This window comes from Microchirus variegatus, assembly GCF_963457635.1.
Source record: "Microchirus variegatus genome assembly, chromosome: 4".
Lineage (NCBI taxonomy): Eukaryota > Metazoa > Chordata > Actinopteri > Pleuronectiformes > Soleidae > Microchirus > Microchirus variegatus.
In genome coordinates this window covers 33241335-33259117 of record NC_139805.1, presented here as the reverse complement: position 1 = coordinate 33259117, position 17783 = coordinate 33241335, and the positions used below count along the sequence as shown (strand labels likewise).

The 17783-nt window shown below is 43.0% G+C and overlaps 1 protein-coding gene across 1 annotated transcript in view; it reads right to left on the bottom strand.

Moving 5' to 3' along the window:
• ptprfa (protein tyrosine phosphatase receptor type Fa) overlaps window positions 1-17783 on the bottom strand; it is a gene marked incomplete at both ends in the record, with an annotated part of 258404 nt that overhangs the window by 205843 nt on the left and 34778 nt on the right. The window lies entirely within an intron of this gene.

The window sequence follows — 17783 nt, the reverse complement described above, 5'->3', positions numbered from 1 at the left end:
CCGAAATGGGTTTCCTCCGCAGGGTGCCTGGACTCTCCCTTAGAGATAGGGTGAGAAGCTCGGTCATCCGGGAGATGCTAAAAGTACAACCACTGCTCCTCCGCATTGAGAGAAGCCAGATGAGGTGGCTCGGGCACCTGGTTAGGATGCCTCCTGGATGCCTCCCTGGTGGGGTGTTCCGGGCACGTCCCACTGGGAGGAGGAGGCCCCGGGGAAGAATCCCATCTGGGATTCTCTTCTTAAGCTACTACCCCCGCGACCCGACCTCGGAAAATCGGTAGGAGATGGATGGATGGATGGATGGATGGATGGATGGATTATCGCGGTCACCTTGAAAATTAAACACCGCGAAAGGGAACGAAGCCATTTAACCACGAACAGAACGAAATCGTCACGATCGTTGTCGTGTGTGGCTCTTCAATTTGTTGATTCCCTTCAACCTCACGGAAACGAGCTGCAAAGCTTCAGGACTGCTCTTCGTCATACCTACATGCATATGGTTATGTTTTGGGGCTGTTTCGCTTCACCTGCCATTGGGTGCCTTGAATACGTGCAGGGTACAATAAAATCTCTAGACTATCCAGGCGTCCTAGAGCCAAAAAACACTGCCCAGTGTCTCAGTCTCAGTCACAGTTCGTGGATCCTCCAACTGCATAATGACCCAAAACAAACTGTCCAGGAAAAGCAGGAAACTATTCTAAAATCATCCTCTCTGTGTCCACAACTTAATCCCATTGAATGTCTATGGAAATGTTGGCAGATGTAGAAGTCACTTTACAGAGATGTCTTGCTTCTCACTGTGCAGTGGTACAGAATGACATCATTTCCACTGGTTTTAAAAGCAAAGCTCGCCTCGTGTTCAACGTGGAATAAACAACAACGTGAGGCTAATCCATTTAGTCATTTTAAACCTTTTCCAGATACGGTTACAGTGAGTAATTGTTTCCTGTGAAATGGTTCTAATAAATGTGTTCTCATCTGTAAGTGGCTGATGGTGAAGCACTGCTAATAATTAGGGATGCACGATATAATTGTCATGATATTGGCTTTAAACTGTCTGACTATGACATTAGCTGCTCCCTTCTTGACTTCTGTGTTGGCGCCCCCTACAACCATTATTAACATGTATTTATTTTGCTCAATTAAGAAAATGTAGATCCACATCTGCTGTAACACGAGTATGAAAAATAAGATGTTAATTTAACTACAGAAGAAGAATTTCCCTACAAATAACCATCTGGTTGTTGTTGTATAACACGTACGACTGCTCTCTACAACACATCAAACTTTACCAACTACTTTAGATCATGGTCCACTAACTCATTCAGTTTAATTTTATTCAATCTTAGGGCTAACACTCTGTTAGCTAGCTAGCTCTCTTGTTAAATCACTGTCTCTGAATGAACGGTAGCACAATAAAACAGCACAACATGCCTTTTAGATGCTCTACATTCACAGCGGTCTGCATCTGCATGTTTTTGGACCTCCAGTAATCTGGAATGATCCAAAAAAGAGAACGTCCGGGAACAAATGTGACGATCAACTGTAGCGGCGCTATGCTAGTTGACTCTATGTCAACTATATTTAAATCCAAGGCAGTTGTCAACAAGGTCAAATAAATCATACCACAAGCAGGATTCATCCTAATCTGGATTGACTGGGACTTTTGACCATTTTATGCGATGATGCGGTGGCTAGCATTAGCACCTCACACCAAGAAGGTCACTGATTCAGATCCTGGTTTAACCGAGGACCCCAACGCAAATGTTCTCCCCATGTTGCTTGAGGGTTCTCAACAGGTTCTAAAGTTTCTTCCCACGGTTAAAAAAAAAAAACATGTAGATTTGGGGATTAGGTTAATGGGACAATCTAAATTGACCATAATTGAGAGGGGGTCATACCTATGTTCCCAGAGTCCTATGTTAGGGGTAGGGCTTGGGTTAGGGTTAGGCTAAGGGCTAGGGCTTGGGCTAGGGATAGGCTAAGGGCCAGGGCTAGGGTTAGGGTTAGGGTTAGAGAGAGAGAGTGAGAGAGGGAGTTTCCCGGGTTTGTTCACGACCGGCAACAGCGGGGAACATAGGACCTTTATCAAAAAAAAAAGGTCCTATGTTCCCCGGAGAACATAGATATGGTCCTATTGAGATTGGATGGTTATTTGTGTCCCTGTGATGGACTACACTGGTAAATAATGAATGAATGAATGAATGAATAAATGAATGGATAGAGCAGGTATTTCTAGGCTTAAATCAGAATTCATGAATCAAACCCTTTAAAAAAAAAAAATGCCAGGACAAGTCGAGGCTGGATGTGCTGTTAATTTAAGCCGGTTGATATGAGGATTATCTCTGCAGCTAAAGTGAAATTGTACGACTCGCAGAGACGCACCTGCAGGGCTCGCCGTCTCCTCAGCTCCAGTGTCACGCTTCCATTACAAACGAGATGAGGACGTTTAACGCATGACACACGTGTGGAACAACAACAACTAACGACGTCTTTTTGGTGAGCTATAAATCACAAAAAATCTATTTTTAACGCCTACAGAAACCTCGACGGCGATGCCACGGTGTTTCCCACGGGGATCTTAACGGTGTCATTCTGACGAACCCAGCAGGTAACTTCCTGACAGAAAAGTCTGAAAAGTTTTTAATGAAATGACGTTAATGAACACAGACGCGGCAGATAAATAAAGTCGCTCACAATGTCACGGCTCGACAGGAGGGGCCGACCGAGGGAATAAACAACTAATCTTAACTCGAGACCGGGATCTGATGGCTTTAATTGCTTCTTTATCAGCGCGTAGCACGCAGTCTTATGTGGCTGCGCGTGGGAAAAGGGGGGGCGTCGCCCGCCATTGTATCTCCCCCGTGCTGCTGTGGACTCTAGGCTGTGTTTGCCAGTGAGAGCCAGTGAGCCTGGGAGCTGAGTGTTGGGGGGGGGGGCCTGTTGTGGCGAGATAAACAACAGAGAGAAGATGGCAGATACTTGAACCTCAAATCTCTTTACTGCAGCAGCGGCGGCGGCGGCGGCGTCAACCCTGCGCTACATTCGCCTCCTTACAAGAGCACACATTGGACCGGGGAAGGAGACGCAATCCATCCAACACTTTTAATCTCCCTCTCATTTGGGCCTAAGAAGTGGATTAAGGACGCAGATGCACAGATCTGACGGAAGCAAAGTCGAAGCCAAAGCTCAGAACTTTTACTTTTACTGTCATTTTTGAGCCGACGTCAACGTTTTCCTGGCGGCGGCGACGGCCCCCGGTGGAAAGCAGAGGGCTTCCTCCGGAGGGCGAGACGTCCTCTCGTCTCTCTAAACTTTCTGCGTCGAGTAAAAAGTGCAACATTAAACACGTTTATTGGGAAACATAACTGTTATGTCGGGCCGTAAACGTAATGATGGAATGTTCCTTTAATTTGACGTTAAAAACGCCAGTTAAATTGATTTCCCGCCAGGTTTTATTCGACGTTACATAACAACCCGCACTTGTGCTGACTGACATTAAAGGGATAGTTCAGGCTTTTTTGAAGGAGTATTTAGAGATTACACTGACTTCCTTATGATTTTGTTATTCAAGGATTTTCAAGAACTTTCCAGGACCAATTCCCTCAAATTCAAGGACTGATTGTGTTGACATAGCTTAACCCTCCTTTGACCATCATGATAATCAGGTTGTCAAAAAAATGGTCAATGAGTGAGTTCTTCTGCCTCTTTTTTCTAGATCTTTCAAGAAGAACTTTCACTTTTGATATCCGGCAGTTATTCAACTGTCAACTTTGAAAGTCGGTCGTTCCACGCTCTATTTCTCTGCTTTCCCAGTATTCATCCATCCATCCATCTTCTACCACTTTATCCTCCACATGAGGGTCGCTGCACCAATTTCAGCCAACAGAGGGCGAAAGGTGGCGGTCAAACCCCGAACAGATCACCAGTTGGAAGGGTTAAGTTTGGACGGCAACTTGTAAGAGCTTGTCTTCGTCCATGATGGTGTCCACTTTTGATCTGCAGCAACGCTCTGCATCTGGACAAGTGATTGTCCTTTTTTAGGATCTTGGGTCAGTGTAAGTCTTTGTAAATTTTTCTTTGGCGAGACAGAGATCTTGGAATATTCATTTCCCAGGAATCAACCTGGGCCTAATGAGTCAGAATCACCTTAAGTTTAGGGCTAGGTTTTGAATTCAGGGTTCCCCACACCTTGACATCAAATTCAAGGACTTTTCAAGACCATTTCCCTCAAACTCAAGGACAGAAGTAAGAGCATCTTCGTCCATGATGGCGTCCACTTTTATTGATTTGCCCTTGGGATCTTTGGTCAAAGTCAGTCTTTTGTCATTTTGTCTTTGGTGAGACAAAGATCTTGGAATTTTCATTTCCCAGACATCACGTGGTCATTTGTTTCATCTTGTCTGAACTTTACTCGCTCATTGTTCTGCACGGAATCTCACGTCTCACGAGACAGTTTGTCCTGCGTACGCCTAGTCTATATAAATCAGACATTTACATAAATATCAACTTTTCTTTCTTGCAGAAAATCCAAGCACTTTCAATGACCCATGTCTATTCAAGGCACATTTTCAAAAACTTTCAAGGATTTCAAGGAATGAATAATAATGATAATAATTTTGTCACTGATGTCTGTTATATTGACAGTGAATCTCACCTTTTCCAGCTGGAAACGATCCACACACCGAACGCCCACAGAGAAAATCAACGATTGTACATCACGGCACACAACGCCACGTCAGTGTTTCATATAAACTTCTTTCAGATTTACTTTAGGTGACCACAGACGAACCAAACAAGGCAGCAGTCGACCAGCAGCTCCTGTGTGTGCCTTGATGTACAATCATTGATTTTCTCCATGGAGTTAAGTGCCAGAGAGATAACCGTTCAAAAACGTCTGATTTTCAGTCTGAAACGTCGATTTTGTGAACCTAAGCAGGTGCAGATTGACGCGATCCTTTTATTTTTACATAGATAAAATGTGCCTTTATGTTTTTTTTGATGTAATCCAGTGAGCAACAGTGTTTCCTGTGGCAATTTAACTGTACATTAATGTGGTTTCTAGGAGACTTGGTTTTTGCACACCACTCTTTTTTCCCTTAAGAAGTGTCTTTGTGTGTAGGTGTGTGTGTGTGTGAACATGGGAGGTAAAACCTTCAATCTGAATGTGTTCAGTCAGGGTTTCAGTGCTCACTGATCCAGGACCAGAGGAGCAGGTGGGCCGGGCAGACCTGCGATGTAGCTGTAATTGGCATCGCCGCTTTAAAACGAAGGAGGATTTTTTTTTCCCTTTTTACCGAGCATTATACGTCCGACAGTGCCGCTATTCATCATTCCAAGTAAGGGGCTTTTGACAGATGGAAGAGAAGATCTCCTTTTATTCGGGGGGGAAACGGTGAGGCTGCACCACTACAGACGATAATTAGATTCCTGACAGATGACTAAATGACTGTTTGAGTCTCTTTGACTGTCCTGTAAAAGAGGAAAAACATCCCCCCCCGTACGACGCCTGTCCCAGCGACCCATTTGTTGTATCGCTTAGCAACCTTTTCAGATTGCGGTAATGTCGACATAAACACGAGTCTGCGACGTCTGGTGGTGACTTATTAAGAAAAGCTTATTTTTTTACACAGGAGGTAGCTGTGTTTCCTACTGTTGTTTTATGCACAACCAGAACTTTCACGCAACCTCTTTTTTTGATCATTTTGTCTGTGTATATTCGCCACAAAACACAATAGTAACGCTCGTCACCTTAGGGACAAAAAGTGTCACCGTTGAAATCCATTACATAACTGGCTTCTTTTCCATCTCCCCCCGTCATGAGAACATAAAATCATTCATTCCTTTATTGCTTTCGTGCTAAGCTCCTGGCTGCAAATTTATTTATTACTTTTTCTATTCAGCGCCATTTTGACCCATTTACCTCGTGCGTGGAGAGGATTTTAAATTCCCCGGCTGTGCAGCAGCGAGTGTATTTAATTCAAGGTCGACGGGCCTTTTTCTTTTCCTTCTTTCTTTTTTAATATCACCGTTTCATATAAAATACAAATATTAACATTTCAGCAGTGTCGATCCAAATTGTGGCTGCAGGTGGACTCTTTAATCCTATCAGAGGCAGCATAAATCGCCGTTTATCATTCTTAATTATTGACACAGACTATGGCTCTCGTGGCTTTCAGCAGTAATCATTCAACCAAATTATCATTATGCAGGACGGATAACATGATTCTCTTTCACTCTGACTGTGTGTGTGTGTGTGTGTGTGTGTGTGTGTGTGCCGACTCTAATTGCCAAAGCGAGGGGAACCCGCAGCAGCTCCCACAGGGTTCCTGTCACAGCCAGGCACCGCGTGCATACACACCGAGCCTCCTGTGTCCGAAAAACACACGGAGCACCTGCCAAGACTGACGCGTCAACACGCCCACACAGTTACCGAGACACATCATTAGCCTAGCATGCTGCGGGTAATTCTCTGGGATGCAGCGGCGTTTTATACCAGGCTGCTCATCTCTCTCTCTCTCTCTCTCTCTCTCTCTCTCTCTCTCTCTCTCTCTCTCTCTCTCATGTGCTCACAAAGGCTGAGCAGCAGCTCGTTGGCCTCTTTGGTTAAACTGTCAATCTGGACGATAACAAAAAAAAATGAAAATAGCTGGATTATTGTCCTTGCATAATGTATGATAAAAGTATAAAAATTAATAATAAAGCACTTTTCTAGTGTTGGAGACCAGAAAAAGTCCAGTTTCATAGCTACTCATAAGCCAGGGTTCCCACAATTTGGTTGATATCAAATTCAAGGACTTTCCAGGACCAATTGCCCCAAATTCAAAGACTGAATGTGCTTGATGTTGCCCACTTTTATTGATTTGCAGATTTGCATTTGGACAAATGATTCCTTGGGATCTTGGTCGTCATTTGCTCTCTCCTGCTTAGCTTTACTTGCTCATTGTTCTGCACAGAATCTCACATCGACGGCCGAGTGTCCAAAACACTACTATTAACTGCTATTCTACGTACATCAAGCAAACAGTAGGTGGCGTTGTAACAAACAAGACTACATTGGCAGAGCGGAACATTTACCTAAATATCAACTTGACTTCTTTCTTTCTCAAAATCAAAGCACTTTCAATGACCCATGTCTGTTTGCGGCGGTTTTCCAAAAAAACTTTCAAGGGCCTTGAGCATTTTCTTTTTCAAATTCACAAACTTTCCAGGATTCCAAGGACCCAACACTGAACCCCGACCACAGCAACATTATATAATACAGGACTACTATTCACACGCTGCCAAGCACAGCGAGCACGAGTCGTTTGTGCTCAAGTGTCCAAGGAAACGTCAGCACTCAAGACGAGAAGAGAAGGGGAATCAAACCGCCAACCCTCTGGTTAGAAGACGACCCAATTTGCCGCCTGAGCCTCAGCGCCCAAATTGGTAAATATGAATGGCTCATACCAGAAATGATAGCTGTTGACGTTTCAAAATAAAAGCACTATTTGAGTTTCAGTTGCCCCAATCAATCCATTGGAATTCATCTTTTTTGGGGGAAATTTGCAGGAGTGGTGTATGTGTTTGGCTTCATAGTAGTCCTGCTATTTAGTCGCGTACAGAGGAGTATTTTCAAATGTAAAACATGTTTTTTTCTGCCAGTGGGGATCCGAGCCAATGATGCTACCCGCCCAACATTGCTTGAGTTTATCTCCTTAGATTCAAACAACTTCTGATTCCTCTGACACCTCGATCTCGTAGACGCTCAAAAACTCAGCAACACTGCTGTTCCAGGTCTGTTCAAAGGAATTCATTGGTGACTGATTCTGCGAAGAGTGAAAAATCTGACTTCTAATCATGAACTGAATCTAACATGATCATCGTTTTTCTTCCTCAGTCGACGTCCAGTTGCTACTCACTCCATGTGTTTTGTTTCCTTTTTTGATAAATGAAGTGATTTCACCTTGAATTCACTGATCCTCTCCCTGTAAACTGCCTGCATCTCTTTGGCAGCAAACACTGAGTCATAAGAGCAGCAGCTCTGATGTTGCTCAACTTAGCGCGTAGTTTTCAATCAAAAGACGAGCGTTGGATTAAAGCCCAGTACGAGATCTTTGAGGCGCACATCGGGTATGTAAATACATCAGCAACGCTTATGTTTTCATTATTCCAGAGACGGCGATAAAACACCGAGGAGAGAAGCACGTTCATTTAAAAGAAATGAATCTAATTTGGTTTCCCAAACAAGGCTGCTGAATATTGTCTAAATGAACCGGAGATGGAACGACTTCTGTGGAATAAGAAAAGGTGACGCGGCGGCGGCGGCGGCGGTGATGCATGCACACAAATGCATCACCTCACTCTGCAGAGTGTCTGTCGGACTTTCATTCATCAGGAGAGGACACAGTCACAACTCTAAATGAGGGATCATGTGTTGCTCTGTGTGTCTGAAGAATGGACCCCAAAAAACATCCAAATAATGCAGGTGTAAAGAGCTGTGGTGGTGGTGATGTGACCAGAGAGGAGCATTTCTACGCTTTATAAACGACCTCAGTCAGGTCTTTGGCATCTCACTGTGTTTATTTGTCACTTAGAGGACACAAGTTTCTGCGTCTGAAAGTGTGAGCCTACAAAAACCCTCACCTTAGTTCACTCGTCTTATTGTTATGTTTGCCATAGCCATGAAATAATGTGTCCACAAAATACACTGAACATTTCTGGACAATAATTGTGATGGATCGCAGAGGGACGGCTCGATATCTCTTTTTCAGATCACAAAAAAACAAAAAGTATCTTGAAACGACTTGAAATTTTCTATAATGATAGTCGGCATCGCCCTGAACAAGGATCCATTGAAAATATTAGCAAACCTCTTAATGAATAATTTTTATGAATTTTTGAAATTGAGGAAATTATCCATTTGCCCTGATGCACTTTGACACTGAGGTGACTTTATTAAAAAAAAACAAAAAGTATCTTGAAATGACTTGTGATTTTACATAATAGTAGTCAGCATCACCCTGAACAAGGATTAATTGAAACTATTTGCAAACCTCTTAAGGAATATTTTTTATGAATTTTTGAAATTGAGGAAATTATCCATTTGCCCTGATGCACTTTGACAGTGAGCTGACTTTATAAAAAAAAAACAAAAAAAAAACACAAACAAATCACAACTCTCTATTCTGTATAGTATCTATTCTGTTTTTCTTGAAATATTCATCCCATTTACTTTGAAAGGAGGCACACGTTTAGCATTCATAGCAAGAAAAAGACGAGATCCATTCTCAGCTTGAGCGCGATGCAAGTAATTGGCGCTCCTCGCTTGGACCTGCTTGGGCATGACTTTGGTCTGTTTCCAGCGTGGCACAGGCTACAACATGGTGAGTGCTGAGCATAATTTATCGGCAATTTTTTTGGACTCGATAGAGTTTTGCAGTCACCAAATGAAGAATGGAGCGAGAGATGGTTTTTTTTTTTTTGGCTCAGACGCATTCGCAACAGCAGGAGAATGTCCAGAACATCCACGTGAGGGCTGGAGGCCCAATTCAGCACGCAGGGCTTCAGAAAGCTTTGAAAATCTGTTGCTTTTCCTGCTGTGTTCCCTCATGACTTCACTCCAACATCCTCTGGAAATCTGACTATAAAGCTGGACGGAGAAGTTTTAGATTGGACTTTCTGCAAAGAAAATCACTGGCATACTATTCTTCTTCTCCTTGCTCTTCTGCAGAGTTGCGTGGCAGCAACATTACTGCCATCTTCTGGGATTATAAAACTCCTCCTACTCCTCAGGCTTCTCATCCTCTCAAACTCCTACGACACCTACAATATTCAGATAGTTTGATGCACTTCGAGGCTGTACATGCTGAACTCAAACAGGTTTTTTAAGGTTACGGCATTTCCATCGGTACAGTATGGTCCAGTTTGGACTGAGAATAGGACCTTTACTCGGTACTGACCGTACCATTTTCCTCTGGTACCCCAAATTAAGGGCACGCAAAAAAACAGAAAGAACTTCAATAGATGTCCTTAAAGGGATACTTCACCGATTTGAATGTGGCTTTGTATTGCTAGAATAGCAGTAGTATTTTTTAGAAAATGTGCTTCCTTCCCTCAGTTTTTTCCTGACTTGTAAAAAAATCTGTTTTCCCTTATCCAAATGTGCCCTACTGTGAGTGAAATGACGCGTTTTGCATCACAGTAGGGCAAAATTTGAAAATGGAAAACCGATTTTTTTACAACTCAGTGAAAAACTGAGGGAGAGAAGCACATTTTCTAAACAATACTACTGCTATTCTAGCAATACAAAGCCACATTCAAATCGGTGAAGTATTTGGTATGGTAAATCGCTGGGTCAGGCTTACGTTTGAACTGAGAACAGTACCTTTACTCGGTAGGCGGGGTTTGGGCTGACTTTACCGTACCATTTTACTCTGGTAACCCAAGTAAAGGGCACCAAAAAATGGAAAGGTGGTAGGGGCTGGTTATTTTTGTATATTTCACTTGCTAGAAACACAGATATTGCGTCACGTGACATCGATGGTTTGCCTTCTTTGACTTAAACCATCTCGATCATCGTCACACTGGCTGAAGTGAACATTGTGGTATGCGTCACGACGACACAAACACTGCCTCCACATGTGTGTGCTACAAAGGGAGAAGAATGCGCCTCCTGCTGCTCGCTGAAAGCATCTGAAGGCGGCTTGGGTTCTGCCCCGGCCTGTGGAGCCTGTACGGCTGTGATGGATGGGAATAATTATATGGAACATCCGCTTCCATAGTGCATGTGTGCAGGGACGGCGGTGATACGCGGGGAGTGCAGACTCATGTTCGTGTGAAGCGACATTTCTGGACCCTCATGCATTCCATAAGCGCACAACCATTACTCAAGCAATTCATCCTCCACCCACAGGGGGCAGTGACCTCGCAGTGGAGTCAACGTAGCTTTGATTTGTGCGCTATTTAATCGCACCAGGAGCCACATTTTTCTCGGAGCTCTTGGGTTTAACCTTCCCAACAGACCTACAGTCTTTAACGTTAGAGGAAACTCTAAGATAACACAATCTCAGATATCAAATCAGAGCCAATCTGGGCATTTCAACTGATCGGAAATCAATAAAAAACATCGATATTTCACTCCAGTTGCAGCGTTTTTCCTCCTGCGCCGGTTGTCGGCTGTCGACTGTGCCAGGAGTTTATTTGGAAGAGATTCTTAGTCGTATTTATTCCACTATATTTATCATTATTCCAGTATAACCTCCATATCTTATTAGAATTGGTCATTTCTTCACAAAGAGTCTCAATGAGATTGAAAATATCTTTAACAAGAGAGAACTGGCCAAGGTAGGAGCCATACAAAATCGCAAGAGCAACATTAAAACACACTCGGATCAATCCTAAATAGAACATCAAAGACTCTTAAAAATGTTGTAATTTCCAATGCTTTTTCAAGAATCACCGCATTCTTTATGAATCTCTGACCTTTGTTGAGCTCAAACTAATTTGAGCTCTTTTTGAATTTCGTTCCATGTCCACGGTGAATTATAGGGGAAAAAAAATTACTCAGCTGTGTCCTCACCACCTGTGTCACTGAATGTCATTATTATTACTTGAGTTTACAAAGAGAGTGTGTTGGCCGTGAACGCTCTGGTATCGAACCACTCGTTTCATAAATATGTAGAGAAGAAATATTTTTCACCATTTTTGGTTTAACAACACGGAAAACTTTGTCAGGAATATTATACACTTTACCGACAGTTCCATTTTATTAAAAAAAAAAAAAAACGGTGTACTGTGCTGCTCAGTTATCTCGGCAAATGCTAGTGCTAGGCACGTTAGCGGCGCGTTAATGTTGACGCCGTTAAAGCGCATGGCACGTTTCCGGGACGACTGACCGGAAAAAGACGTGCATGACATCATGTTTACATGACTCCAGATTGTTAAAATGAGTCTCTGAAGTAACGCAGTTTTTCCGGTGCAGGCACCGTTTACCAGTTAGCTGCGTTAGCTCCTTTAGCGCCGTTAGCGCGCCTACAGTGGAACTAGAGCGGTCTGTTTATTAAAGGAAAAGAGCAGCACTACAAATAACCAGTGTACCTTTTCCGGTCAGTCTTCATGGAAACGCTTGATGCATTAGCTTGTGTTAAAGGTGCCATATGTAAGAATGTTCCCAAAAACGGTTACTACATTCAAATTCAAAATTACCGCGGTCTTTCAGGTTTCGTTTTCTGACGTAACTGGCAACCCGTGGTTGCTCGGCAGTTGAGACGCTACTGACTGCAATGATTGCTTGAAGGCGGTAGGTGGCGCCACATGCCAAAACATGATGTTTTTAAAGTTTAGCGTTACTTTAGAGACTCATTTTAACAAATCGGGAGTTGCACGGAGATGCACGGTCCAAGAGGTCGTCATGGAATACGCTAACTTTAACGCCTTTAGTGCTATTAACGTGCTCAATCCCTAGCACATACAACACATAATTATAGTATGACATTATTATGGATTGAGGTAAGTGCATATGTATAAAGTCACATGGTGCTTGTTAAGATTTATTGATGTTATAATGACACGCCATTGTGAACACATTACTGTGCTGTTGCTGTTGTTGTTATTGTGTCAAAAAGAAAAGAAAATGATGAATACGGGTTAAATCTTTTTCCATAAACAAAGCCGTAAAAGCGAGCCATAAACCGGCATATTTAGCAAGACACGGCAGGACAAAAGGCAGAGACGGCAGGAAACATGTGGGTGTGTCTCCACTGTCTGTCTGGCTTTGACGGAACAGAAACCAGCAGCCAGAGAGAAGACGAGGACAAAGCCTCAGCTGTTAAGGTGTCATGTCTGTCTTCCCCGAGGTGAAAGAAAATCCTCACAGCACCGCGGGCTTCAATATCCGCCCAGAAGTCTATTCAGTTACGCGGACGATGAATGACTCTTCGGAGAAATGGGATTTAAAAAATATTTGAGCATTTTTTTCCCTCCCTTTTAAAGGAGTTAGAGCAAATCTCCTGCTCTGAGACTTCACTCCGCAGACATTTGTCGAGCGCACAGAGCTACAGAGACGCATCGCTACGACTTCTCTTATCGCATTAGTCAGCAGCCTGTGGTCTGAATGTGTGGGAAGCAGTAATGTTTATTGGCCTGTGCTAAAGCTCTGGCTGCAGAGCCTTGACACTCAGACACAGTTTCAGTCCAGCTGCTGCTAATGAAGTGAAGAGGTGGAGCTAATTAAAATTAACGGGCTGCATGTGTTGCCCGTGTAGCGCCGACTGATAAAAGGAATCAGCCTTTATCATAATAGCACGTTATGTGACATCAAACAACGTAACGCTGTCAGGTCGCCGGGTGCAGCCCCCACCGCGTGAAGCAACATCACGTCTACGCTAATGTGAGGATGTAGCTCTGCAGTCAAGTGCATTCTCTGCGTGTACAAGGTCGTGGGTTCAAACCCTGGCATCTTTATTGATATCTGTGAGCTTCCTGTGGGATTAATTTAGTATATATCTATTATCCAATGTACACATACGTGTCTATCATCGCGTCTATTGCGCCAACGATATCGTTTATCATCGCGTAAATCGCGCCGATGATAGTGTGTATCATCGCGTCTAACATTGTGTCTAATATTGCATCCATCATTGCGTCTATCGCGCCAATGATCACGTCTATCATTGTGTATATCGCGCGTATCATTGCGTCTGTCATTGCGTCTGTCATTGTGTCTATCATTGTGTCTAACGCGTCTATCATTACGCCAACGATAGCGTTTATCATCACGTAAATCGCGCCGATGATAGCGTGTATCATCGCGTCTAATATAGCATCTATCATTGCGTCTATCGCGCCAATGATCGCGTCTATCATCGCGTATATCGCGCTGATGCTCGCGTCTAACATTGTGTCTATCATGCTAATGATCGCATCTATCACCGCGTCCACCGCGCCAATGATAGCGTTTATCATCATGTATATCGCGTGTATCATCGCGTCTAACATCGCGTCTATCATTGTGTATATCGCGCGTATCATTGCGTCGGTCATTGCGTCTAACGTGTCTATCATTACGCCAATGATAGCGTTTATCATCGCGTATATCGCGCCGATGATATCGTGTATCATCGCGTCTAACATTGTGTCTAATACCGCGTCTATCGTGCTAATGATCGCATCTATCATCGTGTCTACCGCGCCAATGGTAGCGTTTATCATCGTGCATATCGCGTGCATCATCGCGTCTGTCATTGCGTCTATCACTGTGTCTAACGCGTCTATCGTTGCGCCAATGATAGCGTTTATCACCGTATCTAACATTGTATCTAATATCGCGTCTATCGTGGCAATCATCGCGTCTATCATGCTAATTATCGCATCTATCATCGCGTCTACCGCGCCAATGATATCGTTTATCATAGTGTATATAGCGCCGATGATCGCGTGTATCATTGCGTCTAACATCGCGTCTATTGTGACAATGAACGCGTCTATCATCGCGTCTATTGCGCCAATGATCGTGTCTATTATAGTGTATATCGCACGTATCATTGGGTCTAACATCGCGTCTATCGTGCCAATGATCGCGTCTATCACGCCAATGATAGCGTCTGTTATCGTTTATATCGTGCCGATGTTTGTGTGTATCATTGCGTTTATCGTGCCAATGATCGCGTCTATCATTGTGTATATCGCACGTATCATTGCGTCTAACATCGCGTATATCGTGCCAATGATCGCGTCTATCATTGCTCTAGTGATCACGTCTACCATCGCATCTATTGTGCCAATGATCGCATCTATCATTGCGCCAATGATCGCATCTATCATTGTATATATTCTGCCGATGATCGTGTGTATTATCACATCTATTGGCAATCATCGCGGCAATCATTGCTTCCAACTCACCAAAAATCACATCCGGTATCAATGTAGCATAAGAGCAGCTTTGCGCATAGCATCGACTGTTGATGATTTGATGAAGGCTTGAGGCTGAAATGTGTGGGTACATTATCTCTAGGGTCGGAAATGATATCATGCCCTTTTTTTTCCCCAAAAGATTTTAATATTTTAAAAGAGTGCCTTAGAGTTTTCTTGTACTTTGTTTCTACATGTTTCCAAAGAGCAATTCAATAAAGTCCAGAAAGCTGTCCTACTCAATCACAACACAGCAAGTATCATACACACTGCTACCGTTTACAGTTTCCTTTTTTGGGTGTGATAGTGCGATCAGTCAAATTAAGACACAATTTTTTTGGCTGTGTTTGCTGAATCCGACACAGTGATCATCCGAAAAAAAAAAGCTGTGACCTCGGCATGACTCGGCAAACTCGAGCTTCAGATTCATCTCTAATGTTTCCTGTTAATCCATCATCATGAGATGTTGCTGCGTCTTGGGTTCAAGCCAAAGGTGTTTGAAGGGACCTTGACGGCCTCGGGCTAAACGGATCCCGCTCGTATACATCAAACCTCTAACCTTCAACCACAGACTCAACAAAACTTATAGCCCATGTTGTATGCATGCATTAAAGCTACAGTAGGCAGGAAGTGTGTGAGTTTTTGCTGTATAGCAGATGCTAAACTGAGTGGATATTGTTTATTTTAATTTATGACATCAGACGTTTAAAGGAATCCTTTCCCCCTGGAGCTCCAGGGAGCTCTGTCCTCTACTGTGCCCTAGCAAGGCACTCCTCTGTGGGGTAAAAGTGCCCCATCCTTGTCCCTGGAGATCCACCATGGTCCAGGCGGCACTTTCCACTCTCCTGCCCTGGATACACATGGCCCTAAATTCAAATACTCTGTAGCACTTTGAGGTTTGTTGCTCAAATGTAAAGTGCAATACAAATAAAATCTATTATTATTATTATAAATCACAAATTCTGCAAATAACCACAATTGTCGTCACACTTAGTTTTTTCTCATATAGAAAAACCAATAAACTGCTACGTACTTTCCTCAAATTTGAAGAATTTCCCGACATTGGCACCCAAAATCTGTGTTTGTGTTCTGCGAGCCGACACTTACTTACTCACTTTTGGTCAGTTTACACTCCTTTCCACTAGATGGCGACAAAGTGCATGCAAATACGATCTTTGGTATGTGTGGAAGAGGCATGAACCGACATCAGTGGGATACGTGCGCCACCTCGGCCGCATTCATACCGGAAAGGTTGTTTTTGGGAATTTGTCGCAGCCAAACTCCACTGCGTATTTGTACGTACAAAAGACGCTGCTTATTACAGACGCCATAAAGGATGTGTTTGCATTAATAAAAGTCAGATATAATACATCTATTGTGATGATTTCATTGTATTATTGCTACTTTTTAACCCTTTAGTAGCACTGATCTGTGGCATGTGAGTACCCTTCTATTGACATCCTGGGTGTGTTAGTTTATAAGTCACATTTTCAGGCTTTACAAAATGCATTTTTTGTTTTTTTGTTGATAAAAATGATCCAAATTTCTCAAATTCAATCCGATTTAAAACAGTACTTTTTGTTCAGGTGTGTTTATATAGTTATAGCTGTACAACCGGATATAAGACACATTCTTATTGCTTCTGTATGTATGTTTTAACACAGTAATGGGGAAAAACAGCCTAATTACTCTGATTTAAGGGTTAAAGAACGAACATAAAGTTGTTTGGGCCTGACGTATTTGCCAGATTTGAGTAAATCCTGCCTGGTGAACCTTTAATCACCTGAGCTGCTGTTCCACTGACAAACTGCTGCATCTGCTGCCTCATATCATAATAATACAGTTGCATCAACATTGATTATCTCTGGGAAAGCACTGAGCACTTGTTTTTATAGTTACCATAACGAACAACACATATTCTCCGCCTCTGCAGCATCGCATTTTCTCGACACTCTTCAATTAGAAGGTGATTTTCATCTCAATCTACTCGGGTTCTTATCGGCGCAAATGTGCCATCAATACAAAAGGGTGTCGTAAATCAGCGACGATGAACTGTAAAGACGGTAAACACAGCTGTGAGACATGACAACGCTAATAGACGTTAGCAGTGTGTGTGTGTGTAACATACAGGCTGGGTCATTAGTTTTGCTCCTGTCCTGTGTTTGTTTGGCTAATGTGGAGCTAATGTGTTTATAAACTCTGTAAGTGCGTTTCAGGAGATGACTGACTCCTGACGTACAGGGCTGATCTCAGCACTGTTGCTGAGGCGTCAGTTGATTAGAGCGTTAAGGTCACGGCGCTCGGCGTTCGTTCGTACGCACGCACACACGGCGAAGTCTGGATTCATCAGCTTTGATTAACTCTGACACACAAAAGCTGCCACGCAGTGTTTTACTGGCGACGACTGCGACTTTTGCAACCTAACCAATTGCAACGACAATGTCGAGCAGGAAATGTAAAGCGCGGCCTGGATTATGTCCAAAAAATAAAAAAATCACACATACTGTATAATGTTGGGAATAAATTTCACGCTACGTTTGTTGATTAAGAGACAAATGAAGTGTGACTGTGACACCAGAGGACGGTGTTTGGACCCCGCAGCATCTTCATATAGTAGACACTGTAGTACCTAAAAGGTGATACTTGAGTAAAAGACCAAGTATTTTACCAGAAAATTACTTTGGTAGAAGTTGAAGTCACTTTTTTTAATAATATTACTAAGTAAAAGTCTACTTAGTCTACCAGTCAAGCTACCTACCTACCTACCAACTAGTCTAGCTAGCTAGCTACCTACCTACCTACCAGTCAAACTAGCTAGCTACCTACCTTTGTAATATCAAGATACTGCTCCTAGAATAAAGACATTTCCAACCATAACACTTAATTTAATTATT